Genomic DNA, 19,212 nt, shown 5'->3' with positions numbered 1-19,212 from the left:
CACGGAGTTTCGAACCTATGTTCTCCGTTTCTCCGAATGTTAGTCACGCACCCACTCATTCGGCTACGGCACTTACGACGTAAATTTAACCGCCATTTAATATAAAGGCAAAAATGTGCCAAAACAATCTCATCGTTATCAAGTTTAATGGCTAACATCGGAGGCCCCTTCACAAGCAGGCGGAGGCTGCTCATGTACGCGACGGTGTCTATTTTACTATACTTTACTGTGAAGTATGGCCGGACACACCTAAAGCTGAGTGTCACCGCAAGATTCTTACCAAAGCCCAAAGAACTGCTGCCCTCCGTGTTGCTGCAGCGGCACGATACGTATAATCCTTGTACCCGTAGAACGAAGAGGAAGGTATTTTCGTAAATATCGAACCGAAAACCACATATGAGAGATGGAAATTAGGTTGGAAAAAATGGTAGAAAGAGAAGAAAATTGAGAGCTTTTTGGAACGTACAAAGAGCGAGTCTTGCGCGCCAAAAAACTTGACACGGACAGGAATGTTCAACGGGCATGCTAACCTTAAACCTTAACATATCTAATTAGAAGATGCGGCGATAGCTTGATGCTGGGTCCAAAACTGGCGACCCAGGACGCAGAGAGAGTAAAAGAGGCAGTCTTTATCAAAACGCCTAATATGTCTTGATGAAATGCTACCTTAGCTCCGCGGCAGAGTTTCCTCATCCAGGGGAGAAAGAGGAGGGCTTGTTTTAGTGGCACACCACTCGACGCAGCAGACGACGATCGTTGTAAGCGCGAAGTCACTTAAAACCGTACTCCACCTAGCTAGAAAAAGAAAAGTAGGTTAGGTAGATTCAAATTTTTCTTCAGCGTGTAATTGGAAAAAACTTGGCACAATGCGCTAAGTCTTGGAAAATACCCATGAAAGTAAAATTGGTACGCCACATTTTTCTCGATTTTGAAACCGCATTCGCCAGCATGAAAAGATACCAGCAGCGCCGTCAGGGAAAAACCTCTCAGAGCTGTTTGATAAACGACCAAATGAAGTTTCAGATAAGGTGATTCGCTGTCGTGTGATTTTTTTATCCTGATGCAGGAAAAAATCGTACGAGACGCACCTCGTCATGGTCGGGTAGAATTTTCGGGCGTTGTTCCTATAGGCCAGCATCTCAAACTCCTTGAACTCATGTATTTCGGTATCTCGTTTTTCCATTCTGATTCATACGTCTCTCTTCCTTTTTTAGCTCCCGAAAGCGATATCGGTCCGGTCGCAGCGTGGCTCTATAGGCAGCATCTTTTCTTTGCGCGACAGCATGACATTCCTCGACGTACCAACTGTTTTTGCGGGCTCGCCGAAATCCGATTTTCTCTGCGGCGGCGATTCTTAGAGAACGAGAAATGTTGCTCTATTGTTCGTGAATGTCGGTTTGTTAGGCAGTACTCTTTTCTGGCTGTCTGTTGAAATTGCAGCTTTTCGAAGTTGAACATTCTTTGCGTACGGAGATGTACGTTTTTTGCTACAAAGAGGCGTGTGCGCAGTTTGGCTGCAACAGGGGAATGATCCGAGTCGATTTTGGGTTCTCGGATCGTACATACAGGCTCCTATTTTCCCACCCTGGCTTTAAAGTCGCCAAACATGATTTTTATGTCATGGCGGGGGGCAGCGCTCGTAGGAACGTTCCAGGCGCTAATAGAACGAATCTTTGGTCGCATCATCCTTCCTTCCACCAGTGCGTGGGCGCAAATTAGCGAGATTTTAAAAAACCGCGCTTTGATGCGGATTATTGCGAGACGCTGGTTCACCGGAGTGAACGACAGTACTTGGCGACGAAGTCTCTCCCCCACAACAAATCCGACACCGAGTTTGCGCTCCTTGCAGCTGAAGTAGACGTTGCAAGGTCCTATGTTTTTCTGTCTTTCCCCGTCTATCGCACCAACCAGCCGGGTAGAGGCACCTTCCCCATTAAGGGACCAGACATTCCAGGTGCATGCCCTCAAATCGTAGCCCTAGTTCGTTTGCAGGAGTCGTCATCAGTATAGGAAGTTCTCATCCGAGGCGTTGTATATGTTTTCATTCGGAGAGATTTTCAAGTGGCGGGTTCCAAAGCCAGCGCACAACCAGCTATTCTGGGATACTTCGCCTTCTCAAGCTAGCTCACTCAAGAACGGGTGTTCGGAAGCTACCCAGAGGATACTTGGGCTAATCCTGGAAGTTGTGCGCTGCTTGAACCATATGTAGAAGAATCGTCCTGGCTAATCCCAAGTGAATGACGATCAGTAGCTTTCCCCACTTGCGTGGGCTTCTACATATGAAACCATTCTCCAGGGCCATCATTAGCCGTGAATTTTTGACCAAGAACGAGACGAATATTAACAACCTAAACATTATGGGGAATGCGTTTTAACAGCCGAAAGTAATAGAAAAAATCGAAAACGTTTCTGATGGATGTACCGAAAATAGAGTTCTAAAAAAATTTCGAGTGCTGAATCAAACGCTGGCAGAAGTGAGTTAAAGTTCTAAAGTTAGGTTTTTTTCCATTTTCTTCACACCAAATTTTTCACAAACAAAATCAGAGTACTTTCAGTTGTCAGCCACTAATTGAGTAGGCTTAATTGTAAGTGTGTGAATACTTAACTCCATGACGCAATTTAAAGCTAAAGTATTTCAGCTAATTTGCCTGTTGAACATAGCCTAACACAGACATCCGAGAAGAATAAGGGAATTGTTTGCTAGGTATTTTGGCGTCTTAGTCCTTGTGCGCGTGAACAGAAAAGGTATGCAAATTTATGTTTACACGTGAAGTGCTAGAAAGGGATGCAAAGACATGCATACCCTTCAGTTTCGGGCAGTTTCTTCTAATCACCGTGCAGAAACTATTAGAAACTCGGCCATTCAGCCTAACTAATATTTCTATAAACACCCTGACTAAGATTTGTGGTAAGCCTATAGCGATTTACGTAGTATTCTTTCACACTAAACCTACTGCTGTGTTTGGATTAGAATAGGCGTAAATTACAACAACTGTATTAGCGCTAATGCCACCAAAGATAATGCAGCAGCTAGTGGGATTAAGGAAATTCAAATAAAGGCTCTTTCTTGTTTTAAAGTAAAATATGCATACAAATTTAGATTCTGTTAGGTTTCACTATTTTCATTGAAAATACGGCTCTTTAAAATTATATGTGAAAAATTATATTATGGAGGGACCTACCGTGAGCATGTCTACTGGTAAAATCCGCCAAATAGTCGATTCATGACATGCGTGTCTAATTTTTGAGCACTTCAAGATATCGATGTTGAAGGTTGTTCAGCAACACTTTCCTCTACAACAACAATATCCTCAACAAAATGTCCAGTTTTTGGTCCGCCAGTCCTTTTTCTATTCTCGACAAAACCAGTTGTTTAAAATTTGTTCAACAATCTTTGAATTGCTGACTCATTTGGGCGATTATTTCCATAAAAGAAAAAATCCAAATTTTGCGATTTGTTACTCTTAAAGATCGACCACGACCATTTTCATAAGTTTTATTAATTTTACGCGTTGTTCTATTGTGTGAAATTTTAGATTTGTCTACTGGACAAATATGAAAGATGACATAAAAAAGGAGGTATTCACTACTGACGTCCAGGCGTCACTTTTGAAAGACCTTTTATAACCTCTGAACATTCATGCGAAAGCATAGGAAAGTGTCCAAAATTGCAAATAGATAATAAAGCTATCATTTTATGATGATTGTGCGTGTACATACATGTAAAGGGTGTTTTTTTGAGAATGAATAATTTAATTCATGGAACTGTATTTGTTTGAAAGTTCATTGTATGGCTTTAATGTTGAATATATTTAAAAAGTTTCGGATGTATTTTGACTTCTGGCGCTCAGCGACCAATTAAAAAATTGTAATATTTTATAAATTTAGTTCTGCCACAAGTTCTGAAACAAGTTAAGATATGAAATTATAGTACTTTTTTAATGAAGTTAGTTTTATTGAATATTGTAAATATTATAACAGAAAATTCTAAATTTTCATCCGAAATCGGGACCATTTGCTATTACATAAGCCTTCCAACGATTTGGCCATTCAGCTATTGTCGCTCGTGCGTTTTCCATGGATATTCACGTAGCTGCTCGAACCAAAGATTGTTTGAAACTCTCCGAATTTGTGTGGGGTCTTCGATAGGCCATGTTGTCGCATGGATACAAATCTGGACTTCCAGACGGCATATCTTCTGCGGCTATGAATCCAGGAATATTGTTTTTTTGCTACTGCTGGGGGGTTTTTGTCTTATGGGCTGGATCCGAAGATCCCACGCTGTCCGTTGAAGAGTTTCTGCTCTACTGCTTCGCCGCGCTTTCTAAGACATCCTCCTGGTACACTTTTGTCTCGGTCTTAACCCCTTTTTCGCAAAAATCAAGAGATGTAACGCCTTTACAAGACACTCCCCACCGTTACGAAGGCTGGATGGTGGGCACCCTGAACACTTGGAACAACATTTTTTGCGACTTTAGAAGTTTTAGCATAGATTTTGTCGTTTTGCTCATACAACTTTTCTCATCTGCCCAAAGAATATTTTCATAGCCGCGTGACACCGAAGAAGCTGCTTGCATCTGTTGAGTCTAATTTTCTTCAAGCGCGTTGTCAAAAGATGACCAGTTGAACAACGGAAAGATTTCACGTGGAGATCATCTCTAATTAGTCTTGACATGGATCTGGTCGATACATTCATTTCCCTGGACATGATTTTCAGCTTTCTAAGGGAATCTCTGCGAATTCTTTCTGGAACAGCTTTTCTGGCTGCACTGGTTGAAACCGCGTGAGGGTCACCACTCCTTTGTTTTGTCTGTCACTTCAAACGTTTGGGAAAAACGATTGATCGCGGAGTAAAAAAAACATTCTCGAAATATTAAGTTTTTTCAGCAATTCCTAAATCTCACTTGCAATTTTACCACCCTTTTGTAATGCAATTACAGCGATGCGAATTTCTTTAGCTCTGCACTCCATTGTTAACAAGGGAATTTCTGCGAATTTGTGCTCGCCGAATGCATTGTAAAATTTGCTTTTGCTCGATATGACCACCTTTTGCCTTGATTATGGCTTTGAGATGGTACAGAAACGAATCGCAAGCTGCCCGAATGTGAATTGCAGGTATTTTGGCCCACTCGCGAACAATGGCATTTTTTTAGCGTTTTGAGACTGATGAATCTTTTAGTTCGGGCCCCGCTCTCCAAAATGGCTCAAAGAGAGTAATTCATCGGATTCACGTCTGGTGAATGTGAGAGCCATTGTGTGGATGTTATGAAGTTCGGAACGTTGTTTTTTAGCCATTCTTGGTTCACTCGAGCTTTGTGAGATGGTGCCGAGTTCTGTTGAAACATCCACGGTCTGCCACCGAAATATTTTTCAGTTGACGGCTTCAAAGCAACTTCCAGAATACTTTCTCGACAATATTTCGCATTTACCTTGACATACACGGGCATCAGCTGCGCCAGTGGCCTGAAGTTGGTTACACTTCGAGTGCCGGACCCTGTTATGTGGTTATGTGAAAAGCGCAAAATTCCCAATTAAAGTTTCTTCTGATGTGGCATTAAGGATAATTATAGGAAGGGATAGGATTTGGGAACACGAGCTGACAGGCAAGACCTCTATTGAATGAAAAATAGGGAACCAAAGTATTACCAATATTGTAAGATGAGTGGAAAACATTTTAAGGTTTAGCGGAAGTAACATGAAAACATTTCTTGATATTATATTTAGAGAGATGTCAGAGTTACTGCACCAACGAGCGAGCGCATTAATTTCCGATTGCAACATAGGAACATCCTCAGTATTTCTACAGAAAAACAGGCACTTATATCATAAATAAATAGAACGAAGAGCAGCGGCCCTAAACAGGTTTTGGGTTTCACTCTACTTTCCTTAAATGGATAAAGTCGTACCATTTCAATCGTGAATGTGTAGTTGTTGTCGATAATGTATCTTCTTTTCCTTTTATTGCCTTTTGCGGTGTCCCTCAGGGCAGCATTTTGGGCCCTTTGTTCTTTGTAACTCTTGTTAATGACATATCTGAAGGTTTTCATTTCTCCGAGTTTTTTTTATACGCAGCCTAATTAAAAATTTGTAAAACTGTACGAAGCCTGTCTGATTCATACTATCTTCAATCAGTCCTCACCAACGTCGAGGCATGGCGTGATAGGAATCTACTTCAAGTAAATATTAAGAAATGCTCTTAGGCGCCATTTTCTAAGTCAAAGCATTTAATCTCTACCTCATATTTTATAAAGAACTCGCGTCTAAATAATCTTAATGAAATGACTGATTTGGACTCCACCTTTCAGTTTCTTAGTCATTTAAATTTGGTCATCACCAATTCGTATTCTACACTTGCCTTCATTCGGCGGTTTGCTTCCGACTTTACGGATCCTTACACTTTGAAGACACTGTTTACTTCACTCGTACGATGCAAGTTGGAGTATACCGTCTTTATTTTGAGGTCTTATCATCAGTGCCACATCAATAGATTTGAAGGTATTCAAAAGAAATTTCTTCTTTTTGCACTCAGATCTTTGAACTTCACTGATCCGCTTCCTTCATATAATGCAAGGTGTGCATTATTAAACTTGAAATCGTTGCAAAGTAGAAGAAGTATACTGTCACTCTGCTTTGTTTTCGATATTATAAATGGGACAGTTTACTCGCCTTTACTCTTAGAGCGCATTATTTTTGACATACCACGAAAAACTCGTGTTAGAACTGTTTATGCTTCGAAAGCACCTATGATTGAAGGAGTTATTATTATAAGGCGAATTCTTTAGCTTTTGATTTAACGCTAACTAAATTTAAGTTTAAATTATCACTTAATGATTTCTTTAAATAGTATCGAAACATGTATGTACATATACAGGGTGAACGATATGAAGTGTTACCTATTCAAAACACAATAAACGATTGGAGAGCGTACATAAGCGGTCACTGCGGCCCAAACCATTACTGGCGATTGGAAATTGCTCCGAGTGGCCATACGTAGGCTAAATTCTCGTATGAGCGTTCGGTCAAGTAAACACGATAGTTTTGAGTGTTTATGAACTGCTCAATTGGGAAAGTTTTTTCCTCAGAAAACGCAACGTTAGGAAATTCGCCACGTTCGTGTAAGCGTAACAACTCCTAATGCTTTTCACATGCTTTTTGAAACTTGTACCTTGAGCTCACTTTTCAATATGCGTCGAATGCTGTCTTGCGATATTTTCAGTTTTTTTGGCCATTTTTCTTCCACTTCGACGTGGATTTCGTTCAAGTCGTGCCTTCACTTTCCGAACCATTTCTGGCGTTGTTGCGGTTTTTTTGGTCCACCTCCATAGCGTTTTGCAATGCTAGCAGTATCATTGTAACGTTTTATAGTGCGATACACAAACATTTTATTCACTATGAGGTGACTGAGCTCACGAACAAAGGTGACTGAGCTCACGAACAAAAAATTCAACAATACTAAAACGCAAATGCTTCCGATGGCTTATAAACAATGTTATGAACTGTCATTAGAACAAGTTTGACGTTGATGTCATGAGCTGTTTTACAGATACAACAGTGTGAAGTTGGTAACACTTCATATCGTTCACCCGTAATAATAATAAATATAATTTTTACAAATACTTTTAGTTCTATGTAGTCTGCTAGAAACCTTGTGTTTCTTGACTTACTAAATTAATAAATGAAATTCATAGAGTCGAAATTGAATATCTCCAAAACAGCATCAAAAAATACTGCCTGTGGCACCCCTGAAGAAGCAGTGTTGTTGACGAGTGAGTCTTTGTGTCATGATGGAAATGGTTTGCGATAATGAATAAAACTGCCTACCTATGTAGATACTTACGAAAGTTGACAACAGCTTTAACAGTTATTCTTATCATATATTCCACACTTGAACCTACCTCAAAGCATATATTTGTATGCATAGTACATACGGACACGCCTTCTGCGCGCCTTTCTTACGCCTATACAGTTTGAAAAACAATTTTCTATTTTTTTTGTTGTTATTGTTGAAACCACACACAGCAGCTTGAATACTTGCATATTTATTTAAAAACACCAAAAATTGTTTATCTACTCATTTGGTTTGCTTTCGTGTTTTGCCTTGTTGTCGTTATTGACATGGGCCATCTTCAAATTGAAGCGTGAAATGTAAATACAGATATGACAGATGTACTTGTGTGTGCCTATGTATGTATGTATGTATATGTATTGTGTGAAAATATGTACGTACATTCTTCGTTTGTTTAGTTATCTATTTAGTTTGTGTCGCCCTCCGTAAATAATCTACCCATCTGAGTTGTATGACTCGTGTGCGCCTGCGTGCTGGCCAATAGGCCAATTCAAGTGTTGAGGTTTTCTTGTTACTGCCCGACTTTTCATTGTAAAATATTTGCACACAACCTTACGACAAAATTTGGCCAACTGGGATTTTGTAGCAGGTGAACGAGATGTGCATGGAGTATTCAAGTAAAGTAGCGGCACAAATGATTTGGTTGTCAGATCAGATTAAAAATAATAACGAATAGGTGTGGAGTTTTAAGGCAGACTGAGATTTATGTATTTAAATACTATTTGGTGTAGCTGCTCGAAGTTTAGGAAAGTATTCAGTTAAGTAGGCTTACTCTGATAATACTTATGTATGTATGCGTGCAAATATATTTACCTAAGGTTCCAATAATTTGTTTTCTTACAGCTGTGTGGTATGAGGATTAAAATAATACTAAAACTTTGTTTCATGAAAATAATTAAGTGCAAAATTGAATAAGTCTTTCGTGTTACCTTTACGTAAAATACGGCCGCCGTAGCCGAATGGGTTGGTGCGTGACTACCATTCGGAATTCACAGAGAGAACGTCGGTTCGAATCTCGGTGAAACACCAAAATTAAGAAAAACATTTTTCTAATAGCGGTCGCCCCTCGGCAGGCAATGGCAAACCTCCGAGTGTATTTCCGCCATGAAAAAGTTCCTTATAAAAAATATCTGCTGTTCGGAGTCGGCTTAAAACTGTAGGTCCGTCCATTTGTGGAACAACATCAAGACGTACGCACCAAATAGGAGGAAGAGCTCGGCCAAACACCGAAACAGGGTGTACGCGCCAATTATAAGTACATATATTATATATATATACGTAAAATACTTTGGCGATGAGCTCTCACATGGGAGCTGCCAATTTCATAGCAAGCGATGCAGTTATCGTAGATGCGCTTTTTACGTGGGCATTTCAGTTTATTTAGTTAGTTTATTCATATAAATTTAGTCTATGAAAAGACGAATTTCTTACAAATAAAAACTTAGACTTCGAAGAAAGAAAAGTATGCTTAGTCTATGGTAATGTTTATGGCTCAAATATACACCGCAGATTACATTTTTCTTCGCATTTGTAATGTCGGAAAGGCTAGCAAAAGGCATCCAAATGTTATGGATCCGAATTGATGCCGTAATATTCAGGGGTCAATAAATATTACAAATGAAAAATAACAGTTCCTGAGTATAAAAGGATCTTCGGATTTATACACTGCTGGACTTAGGTTAGACGCACCATCGTTTTTTTTTTAAACAAAATCAATTATTTATTATCATGCTTGTTCTAATTGTCCAAAATGCTTTTCTTATCAAAGTGCGAATCTTGTTCGAAAAAAAAAATGCTGACAGCTGGTTGATTTGCGAAAAAATAAGTGTACATTCGGAGATTATAGAAATTTCTATGGCAATCACACGTGTTTTCGGTTGGTCATTGAATTAGACGCAGCTTAAATTTCTTCGTATTGCGTGGACTAGAGTAAACTTTCGTATTGAAAAAATATTAAAATTGGATTTAAATATTATTATCACGATTTGCGGAACGGTGAGCTATATTTAAGTCGCCACCATAGCCGAGAAGGGGGAATAATGGTGTGGGGTGCGATCACGTTTTATGGAACAATTGACTTGATTTTTATCGATCAAAAGATGAACGGCGATCGCTTCAAAACATTGTTGGAGTCCGTATTTCCAAAATTAAAAGATCTCTTTGGACCAATTCCTTGGATTTTTCAACAAGACAATGCTCCTATTCATAACTCTCGAGTAGTAAAATCTTTTATTTCGAGTCAGAGTCTCCAGATCTTAACGTAATTGAAAATGTTTGGGGCTGGCTAACACGGAAGGTATACGAAGGAGGAAAGCAATACGAAGATAAGGAAACATTAACTGCAGATATTAACGTGCTTGGAGCGAGATTTCCTTGAACTACATAGATTCCTTGTATCATTCTATAAAGGACCGGATTTATGAAGTTATTACTAACAAAGGAGGCAGTACTCATTACTGAAATTATTTTTTTTTTTTTTCAAATAAATCAAATAGTAATTTAAGTTAAAATCCAAATACTTTTCTTATAAAAATTAAAAACCCAAAGTGCGTCTATTCTAATGACCAAGAAAAATTCGCCTTATTTTGAGTAGCTTTAAGAAAATGTTTGAAAAACACAATTTTGTTAAATATATATAATCATTTGAATATTATATTTAAAGTATCATTAAGTAAGAAATGTTTTTGCATATCAACTTCTTTTCTATCGTCTTTTAATAAATAAATATGAAGCAAAGTTTTATGCAACTAAACGTGCGTCTAAACTAAGACCAGCAGTGTATTAGTGTTCCTCATTGCAAATAAACCAGACAGCCAAATGCCTCCATTATGTTTAGAAAAGTAAATTCATCACCCACATTTTAGTGGTGGTAGCAGGGCCTATCAACAAAAAGACAAAGGACCTGTGCCAGCATTAAGAGGTAGAGAGTTCGCACTACACCAAGTTGGCCATCTTGATATGTCCTGTTGAAGTTTAATTCTGCTCATTTGCGTACAGGAGACAACGTAAAATCGAGTGTCTGGAGTTTCATTGACAGAAATTAACGAGAGTAAAGGCCGTAGGTGCTTATGGTGTTCTTTATTTATGCGAATGAATCTCCTTGAATGAAATGAAATTGATTCCAACTTTTTAAACATAATTTTATGACCAACTCTATTAAATGTTTTCAAAAAATTTGTTAATATGACATTGCATTGTTGACCAATTTTACATTGTTTTAACGCTCTTTGAATTCTGCTTGTAATTAGGATTCCCACATCTTCGAACTGAGGGGGCACACCTTCGATATTTTCAGTACCGATACTGAGTGGATCTCTGTCGTTGCAATTTGCTCTCATTGGTATTTGTTTTATTGTCGGTATTTATTTTTTTGTCGTTTATGGCCAGACCAACTTTTTTAGATTCACAGTCAGGATATTTTTTTTTCGTTTTTTTTTTTTTTTTTTATTGAAACGTTATAAATATTTAAATACATTTCATTCTATTACACCTAGTTCACAACTATCAAGTAATATTATTTTATTAAATTCAACAGTATTTACAGGAAACACGTATATAACTGGAAGACAGCTGACAGAAATTTACATATATTTGTCAGTCATCAAAATTTCTGGAACAAGATCATTTGGTTTTTTTCGTTTAAGTCTCCGGCATTGGTCATCTAAATTGGCAAGTCGGCGAGCCTCCGGGTTAGTATGTTTTTCGAGTCTTTCGGCATGAGCTACAGCGTAATGTTTGACAACTTCTGATACTAATGACATCTTTAGGTCAAGATGTAAATCAGTGTTCCTCACATACCATGGCGCGTTTACTGCGTTCTTTAAGAACTTGTTTTGAAATCGTTGTATTTTTTCGATATGAGTTTGTTTGGCACAGCCCCATAGTTGTATACCATAAGTCCACACAGGTTTAAATACTTGTTTATAAATTAAAAGTTTATTTTGTATGGAAAGAGGAGACCTCCTTCCAGTAAGCCAGTTTAATTTTTGCATTTTGAGGATTAATTCCACGTGTTTTATTTTAACGTGCTCTTTCCAGCATAGTTTGGCATCAAGCGTCATCCCTAAGTACTTCGCCGTATTGGAGTAAGGAATTTTCGTGCCAGAAATATATACAGGATTATATTGAATTTTTTTGTTTGTAAAATCCACATGAAGTGACTTGGCTTCATTAAGTTTTATACGCCACTTTGTAGTCCATTCGGTGATTTTGTTAACATCTTCTTGAAGTTTGCGAGAGGACTGTGTCTCATCATCTCCAATTGCTAAAATGCACGTATCGTCAGGATATGTAAATTTTGCTGCATATCCTGATACCTGTGAGTTAGCACTAGTACACCATCCGTAAAGTATTAAAGAAAACGGCTTCTTGATCCTTCATTGCTCGCTTTAACAATGTTAATTATTTTCTCTGCAATTCCTCTAGCTCTTAGTTCCATCCAAACACAATTTCTTTTGAAAGCATTGAATGCTTGTTCGCAGTCAATAAACACTAGATAAAGCAGAACTCGTCAGATTGCTCAATAATAATCCGTGTAGTATTTATAAGGCCAACACAGGATGTACGTGGTCGAAAGCCTGCTTGATTTTTTTATTAAGCCAGTTAGAAGCCCATACTTTCTTTTAAGTATAGTTTTGCTTAAAAGTTTTGTTATAATGGGCATCAATAATGTACCTCTCCAATTATAGCATTGCTTATTATCCCCCTTTTTGTGTACTTTTACGATAATGGATTCCTTCCACATAGGAGGCTGCCTTTTGGTTTCCCAACCTAAACCAATTCTTTGTTCCAGCTTCTCTGCCATACCTTCAGGGTTTGCTTGAAAACATGGAAAGCTGTGTTACGCAATATTATGAAAATATTTAGTGCTAAATTCAAAAAAGGATTGAAACCCAAGAATGAAAGAATACAAGAATGCGCCTTTCAAGTGCCATGACGTCAGTACAGAAAATAAACAAACATATAATAATAACGTAATATAAAACAAACATAATAATACGTTATAAGTAGATAAGTATATACTTTTTCGTGCTTAACTCCCAATCCGTAATTAAAAAGCGAGATAACCCATACACTATTTCTCTCCCGAAATCTGAGATTATAAAAGAAAAAGCTTGTCAGACGCTTTGACCTGTTAGTGCTTATTTTAAAATGTGATATCGAATTTCGCATGCGTATTTCTATCATAATTTTTTGCCACTTTACTAGAGTCATTTACGAATTTCCTCCAGCTGTCTATTACTAGCAGCCACTTGCGCAACTGAATTAGCTAATCCTTCGCCTTGGTTTTTCTTTATGTCGTTAATAATAATTAAATTAACCAAAAACTCCAAAATATTCCACCAAAGCAATTTCTATGAAGAAAAACTTTTTAAAATAGTATTAACAGCTGATTCTCAATTTCGCAGGTAATCTGCCATATCTGAACGCGTAGAATAATTTTGTGGACTTACTGCTAATTACTGCATATGTGAACGTACTTTAAGTCGTGCAGACATATATATGTACATCGCCATGTGCATACATTTTCACACAAAGGTTTGTTTATTTTCTCTATTGAAGACACTCAATTGTCAAATATGCCAAGAACAAAGAAGCGGTTTGCAGAAGGCGCCACCTGCATTCACTTCATCGTGGTTCAAATTTAGTTGAACACCAGTTTCTCTTGTATATTATATCACATTATATTTTTTTTTTTGTTAGAGATATGTACATACCGATCTTCAAACACTCACAACCTCGTATCTGCCCCCATTGTCAGGCGTAAGCAGCGCGTAATTGCAATGCCAAATATGTTTTGACTTACAACAATGAAGGTAGTTACAAGGGTAAGTACACACATTTTTACATACGAATAAGTCTTAGCATCGATATTTTATTCTTGAATTGCCAATTTCCTTCACTTCTTTTTGAGTTTTTGATAAATACTTAGGTATTAATTTTTTCATTAAAATCATGAAATTTCGTTTTTTTTATACATCACTTTTAAATATACCGAATATTAATCATACTTTTTTTCAGAATTTTTAAAGTATAGAATTATGACCCAACAGGTCATATTTTTCCACAATTTTTACCCAACGAATTTTTCGTGGTCTGAGTGGCATAGCTGTTCCTCTGTGCAATGCGGCTGCCAAAACTACCTACCCAAAATAATATTGTAGCGCAGAATTTAGGACCGAACTAGATTTGAACACCAAAGAAAAGGACGCCGATTTCATTGTACTTAGCTCGGCCTAAATTTAAAAATGAAATCATTGGTCGAAAATAATCCTATAATGCTGAGAAGTCGCCTAAATAAATGGTTTTATCTATCAAAAAAATCCAGGCTGAAAATTCCTATAACACTAAACGTCGAAGCTCATTATCGTACGTTACTCAGATACCATTATTCGATGCGTATATTTGTTATCAAAACGATACATCGATTTTTAAAATATAGGGATACTCCTTGGCCTCTATTCCATTATTTTCCCCGATAATACCTCGAGTTTTGACGATAATTCTATACTAAATTTAACAAAATTTCATACTTTTATATTGATTACCTAGAAGGAGATTTTAAGAACTTTCAGAAGGAATGAATTTTTTAGGTATAAAATATGTGCCAAAGGACATTAGAACGAAATACATCACTCCACAGGACTACAGTTGATTGATTTTGAAAATTGGATAAAAAATAATCAAATTAAAAGCAAAAATCATCTTTGCGGTTTTAGAAGGTTTCTTAGAGGCTTTGTGATTCGAAATTTTCAGAACATAAGTTTTTGGAATTTTTGTTTGTTCCACCCAGTTTAATGCATATTAAATTTTCTTGACTTAATAATTCGAGGTGTGCTCAAAAAGTATCGCGAATTTTGTGTTTTTTCAAAAATTATTTATTTATTCATTAAAATCTATTCTGTTCCCTTCAAAGTAATCCCCATGAGATATTATGCACTTGTGCCAACGCTTTTTCCAATTTTCGAAACACTTCAAAAAATCATTTTTTTATCTTTTTCTGCTCCTTATCTCGTCAATCGTAGCGTAGCGTCGTCCTTTCATGGGCCTCTTCAGTTTCGGCAACAAGAAAAGTCACAGGGGGCCAGATGTGGGGAGTACAGTGGCTGTGGCATCATTAGTGTGTTGTTCTTGGCCAAAAAGTCGCGCACAAGCAACGATGTGTGAGCAGGGGCGTTATCGTGATGCAAGAGCCAATTTTTGTTCTTCCACAAATCCGGACGTTTCTGGCGGATTGCTCCGCGCAAATTGTGCATAACTTGCAGGTAATATTCCTTAGTGACCGTTTAACCTTGTGGCAAGAACTCATGATGCACAACGCCCCTGCAATCGAAGAAAACAGCAAGCAAAACTTTTACATTCGACCGAATTTGGCGCGCTTTTTTCGTTTCTCGGGCTTGGTTCGTGCAGCAGCTTGCATTTAGATGATTGAGCTTTGGTTTCCACGTCACAACCATAAACTTACGATTCGTCACCAGTTATGACCCTCTGGAGCAAATTTGGTTCCTCGCGGACAGAGTCCAACATCTCATTAACAATGTTCATGCGATGCTGCTTTTGGCCAAAATTGAGCAGTTTTGGTACGAATTTTACGGCGACCCGTCTCATGCCCAGATCATTCAAAAAAATCGATATGCCTAGGTCCGCAGCAGCTTCTCTAACGGTGATTCAATTTTTTCGTCTGTTGTTGAAGTGCTCGGGCGTCCGGCACGCTTTTCGTCGTTCACATCTCCTCGGCCTTCTGAGAACATTTTGTACCACCGATAAACTTTGGTTTGGTCTAAAGTAGCTTCTCCGTATGACACAGTCAACATTCGGAATGCATCCGCGCACTTAATTTCGTTTTTCACACAAAATTTGATACAGGTTCTTTGATCCATCTTTTTGAATAGGTAAAAATCGAAGACGAGCCGAAACACGAGGAAGCAAAAGCTGTCTACAATTAACTAAACATTCACAATGGCCGAACTCGACGGCAGGGGTGAGAGACAAGAGTACCAACATATCGCCACAAAAAAATTGAAATTCGAATATACATAACCTGCGAAAATTCAAAATTCGCGATACTTTTTGAACACACCTCGTATATGTAGATAGGAGACGCAAATTTAATCATATGTGTCACTTGTGAACTAAACAGCTGCAACAAGCAATGGGACGCGTAAAGGTCAAAATGAAGATTTTCACCAGTCAAAATCATTAGTCGAAATTCAAAGTTATTCAAAACATAATTGGGTAATTTTGCGCCACCTTGTACATATTCTTGTTTTTCTCTTTACAAAAATGTTGGGCATTGAACACCATAAATAATAAATAGGTGCACTATGACCGATTTATTGATGTTCCACCCAGTCATTCAATTGCACAGTGTCGTTGTAATTAATCACATATTTTCAGCGAGTTTTGTTTTTATTCCTTTTTTGTTTGTTCGGAAACATCCCTACAAGTGCCTACCCTGCAGTGCTACGGAAAACTGAATCAAACAACAGAAGTAAATCCGTACGTACAAATGTACTTATTTGTGTTTGTATAGCGATGGCCACCTTAAAATAACTAATACTACTACACACTCACACACACACCTGGTTGAGATTAACCCACACATTTGATTTTGCGAGCATAGAAAATTTTAAATCCTTAATGGCAATTTTCGATTAGAGCGCTAAAAGGCCACCTTCAACCACTTAACGTACTTGTGTTTGTTTGCTTGTTGTTGTTGCAAATGGCGAACTTCAACTTCAATGGTTCAGCGCAGAAACAAACTACAATAAACTCGCATACATACATACATACACATTTATGCAGTGCAGAGTGTAGAGTGCAGATGCTAGCCATTCTTGCCAGAATTCCTAACCAAAAAAAAAGAAAAAAATACCACAAGCACACACACACCCACACAAGTTTCAAGGTTTTTAAAAGTACAAGCACAGACTTTCAAATTCCCCGCTGGAAAAAAAAACCCTAGTACTGAATTCTACCAGTTCACTTTTCAGCTCAACCAGTTCGCACTCTATCTGTTTTCAAAATTAGCCAGTGGCGATGTCCTACGAAATAGCAATTGCCCCGCCAGACATCAGCAAAATAGCAGTTAAATATCAGTTCATACTTGCCAAAAAGTTCTACATATAATAATAAATATAATATACAATATTTCCAAAACAATCAGTTTTGGATCAATTAAAATATATACAAAAAAAAACATCCATTTTATTCGAACGTTTTTAAATATTCTATTCTTTTATATTCAATGAAATTTCTTTCAGGTACAATACATTGGTTAAATATGTAAAAATCGGTTCATACCTAAACTATAAGTAAATCCTAAAAAAATTCAAGTAAAGTCTTTAAAAAGTAACTAAATAAAATTAATGGTAGTTAAATTTTGAATTTTGATTTTATATGTCCGGCATCTGCGAGGATAAGATGGCTTGTACACGTGTTTAGAATGCCCAAGAAGGGAACAACTCGAAAGGCAGTTGAATTACGCCCTGTTGGAGGCCGAAGAAGAGGACGCCCCAGAAAGAGATGGCTCGAAGACGTTGAAGATGCCCTTGCAAAGCTGTACGTGCGGCGGTGGAAGGAAGTGTCCTTGGATAGAGACGGCTGGCGAAAGGTTGTGAATGAAGCCTGTGGTTCACCAAGGACGGTGATGCTCAGAAGAGAAGAGAGCTGCAAGTATTTTTCTAAATAAACTAAAAATAAAGTAGTAAGATTGCGAAAAATAGCAAATTCATAAAAATTAGTTAGTGAATTACAAGCTAAATTCCAAAATAAACAAGACTGGCGTCACTAAAAATGTTTTTGTTGGCATCATCTTTTTAGTACGTTGGAAATTACATATCTGGCTGACTTCCAGTGGAAGCGAAGTTATTGCATCTGAAGTGTTAGTGTGTTTGTGTCATCGGCACAAAAATTAGTTTCGAACAAAGAGCTACTAACAAATTTTGCTTTAAAATCGGTAAAACGTTTACCGAAACATTTGAATTGATGAAAAAAGTTGATGGCGCTGATTGTCTATCTCGTGCCAGAGTTCATGAGTGGTTTACACGGTTCAGAGATCGAACTTATTCGTAAATTTATCAAAAAATTAACTGAAATCATCATTAAAATTCATGGAATCGGAGTTGAATATCCCCAAAACATCGATTTAACTGATCATTTGGGCTTACGAAAGGTCTGTGCACGTTTCATTCCGCACAAGTTAACTGAAGCCCAAAAATTGCTCAGAATTAAACATTCGTAAGACCTCATTAAAGAGGCGAGAAAAGACGAAAACCTCCTTTACAACATCGTAACTGGTGACGCAACGTGGTGTTTCCAACGTGAACCTGAAACTAAGCGACAAAGTGTCGAATGAAGGCCCCCAGACAAGTCACCACCAAAAAATCGTGTGTGGAGAAGCCAAAAATCAAGTCGATGCTCGTTTTTTAATGATTCCAAGGGAATTGTCTACAATGCCAATGGGCCAAACCGTCAATGCAATTTTCTATTTGGGCGTTTTGAACCGTTTGTTGCATCGCATTCGTCGGATTCGCCCTGAATACCTGAATAACGCGAAGGTGGAAGCTGGTGCTTATTGTATGGTAATGCAATCGGAAGCGTCGATCCACTTTTGTGACTGATTTTTTAACTAGAAATCGCATTTCAACCATCAATCACTCACCGTATTCGCCTGATATGGCTCCCTGTGACTTCTACCTATTCGGAAAATTGTAGTTGGCCATGAAAGGAGAACGTTTTGCGTCCGTAAAGGCCATCCAAAAGGCTTGTACCGACATCCTGAAGGACATTCCGGTCAATGACCTGAAACACTCTTTCGAAAAGCTTTTAGATCGCGCAAAACAGTGTATCGATTATGATTCCATGATTATGATTCCATTTCTATATGGAGTGTCGGCCTCTAGAAGCCGGCCTCTAAAAAAAAGTGAGCAGTAAAGTATTTCATCTGATTTGAATGATGAAATATTTGAATTTGACGACGATGATAGTGTCCTAGATTTATAAATATATAGTGTTCGCTTTCTTTTGATGTTGGCTGTATATTCAAAAGAAGTACGGGAACTACAAACTGGGGTATATTTCACCCAATCACCGAATCTAACAACGGTGCGGTTTGTTAAATTCGGTGCGCACAACTATTGACTAAGTGCATGAATTCCAAGAGTGAAATCGGGATTGTTATAATACAGTTTTCTGAAATTATTTCTTACTCTGCCAGCGCCGACTTTTACGAAGATCATAAACTTTCCGATAGAGTTACTAATTTTGCGCCACCTTGTATAGAGTTTTGCAAACAGAGGTGTTATTTTGATATTCAAAGAAAAATGCTATTTTTTAATATATTGTAAATTATCGGATGTTGATTT

This window comes from Anastrepha ludens, chromosome 5 (genome assembly GCF_028408465.1).
Source record: "Anastrepha ludens isolate Willacy chromosome 5, idAnaLude1.1, whole genome shotgun sequence".
Lineage (NCBI taxonomy): Eukaryota > Metazoa > Arthropoda > Insecta > Diptera > Tephritidae > Anastrepha > Anastrepha ludens.
Note: the sequence above shows the minus strand (reverse complement) of the source record.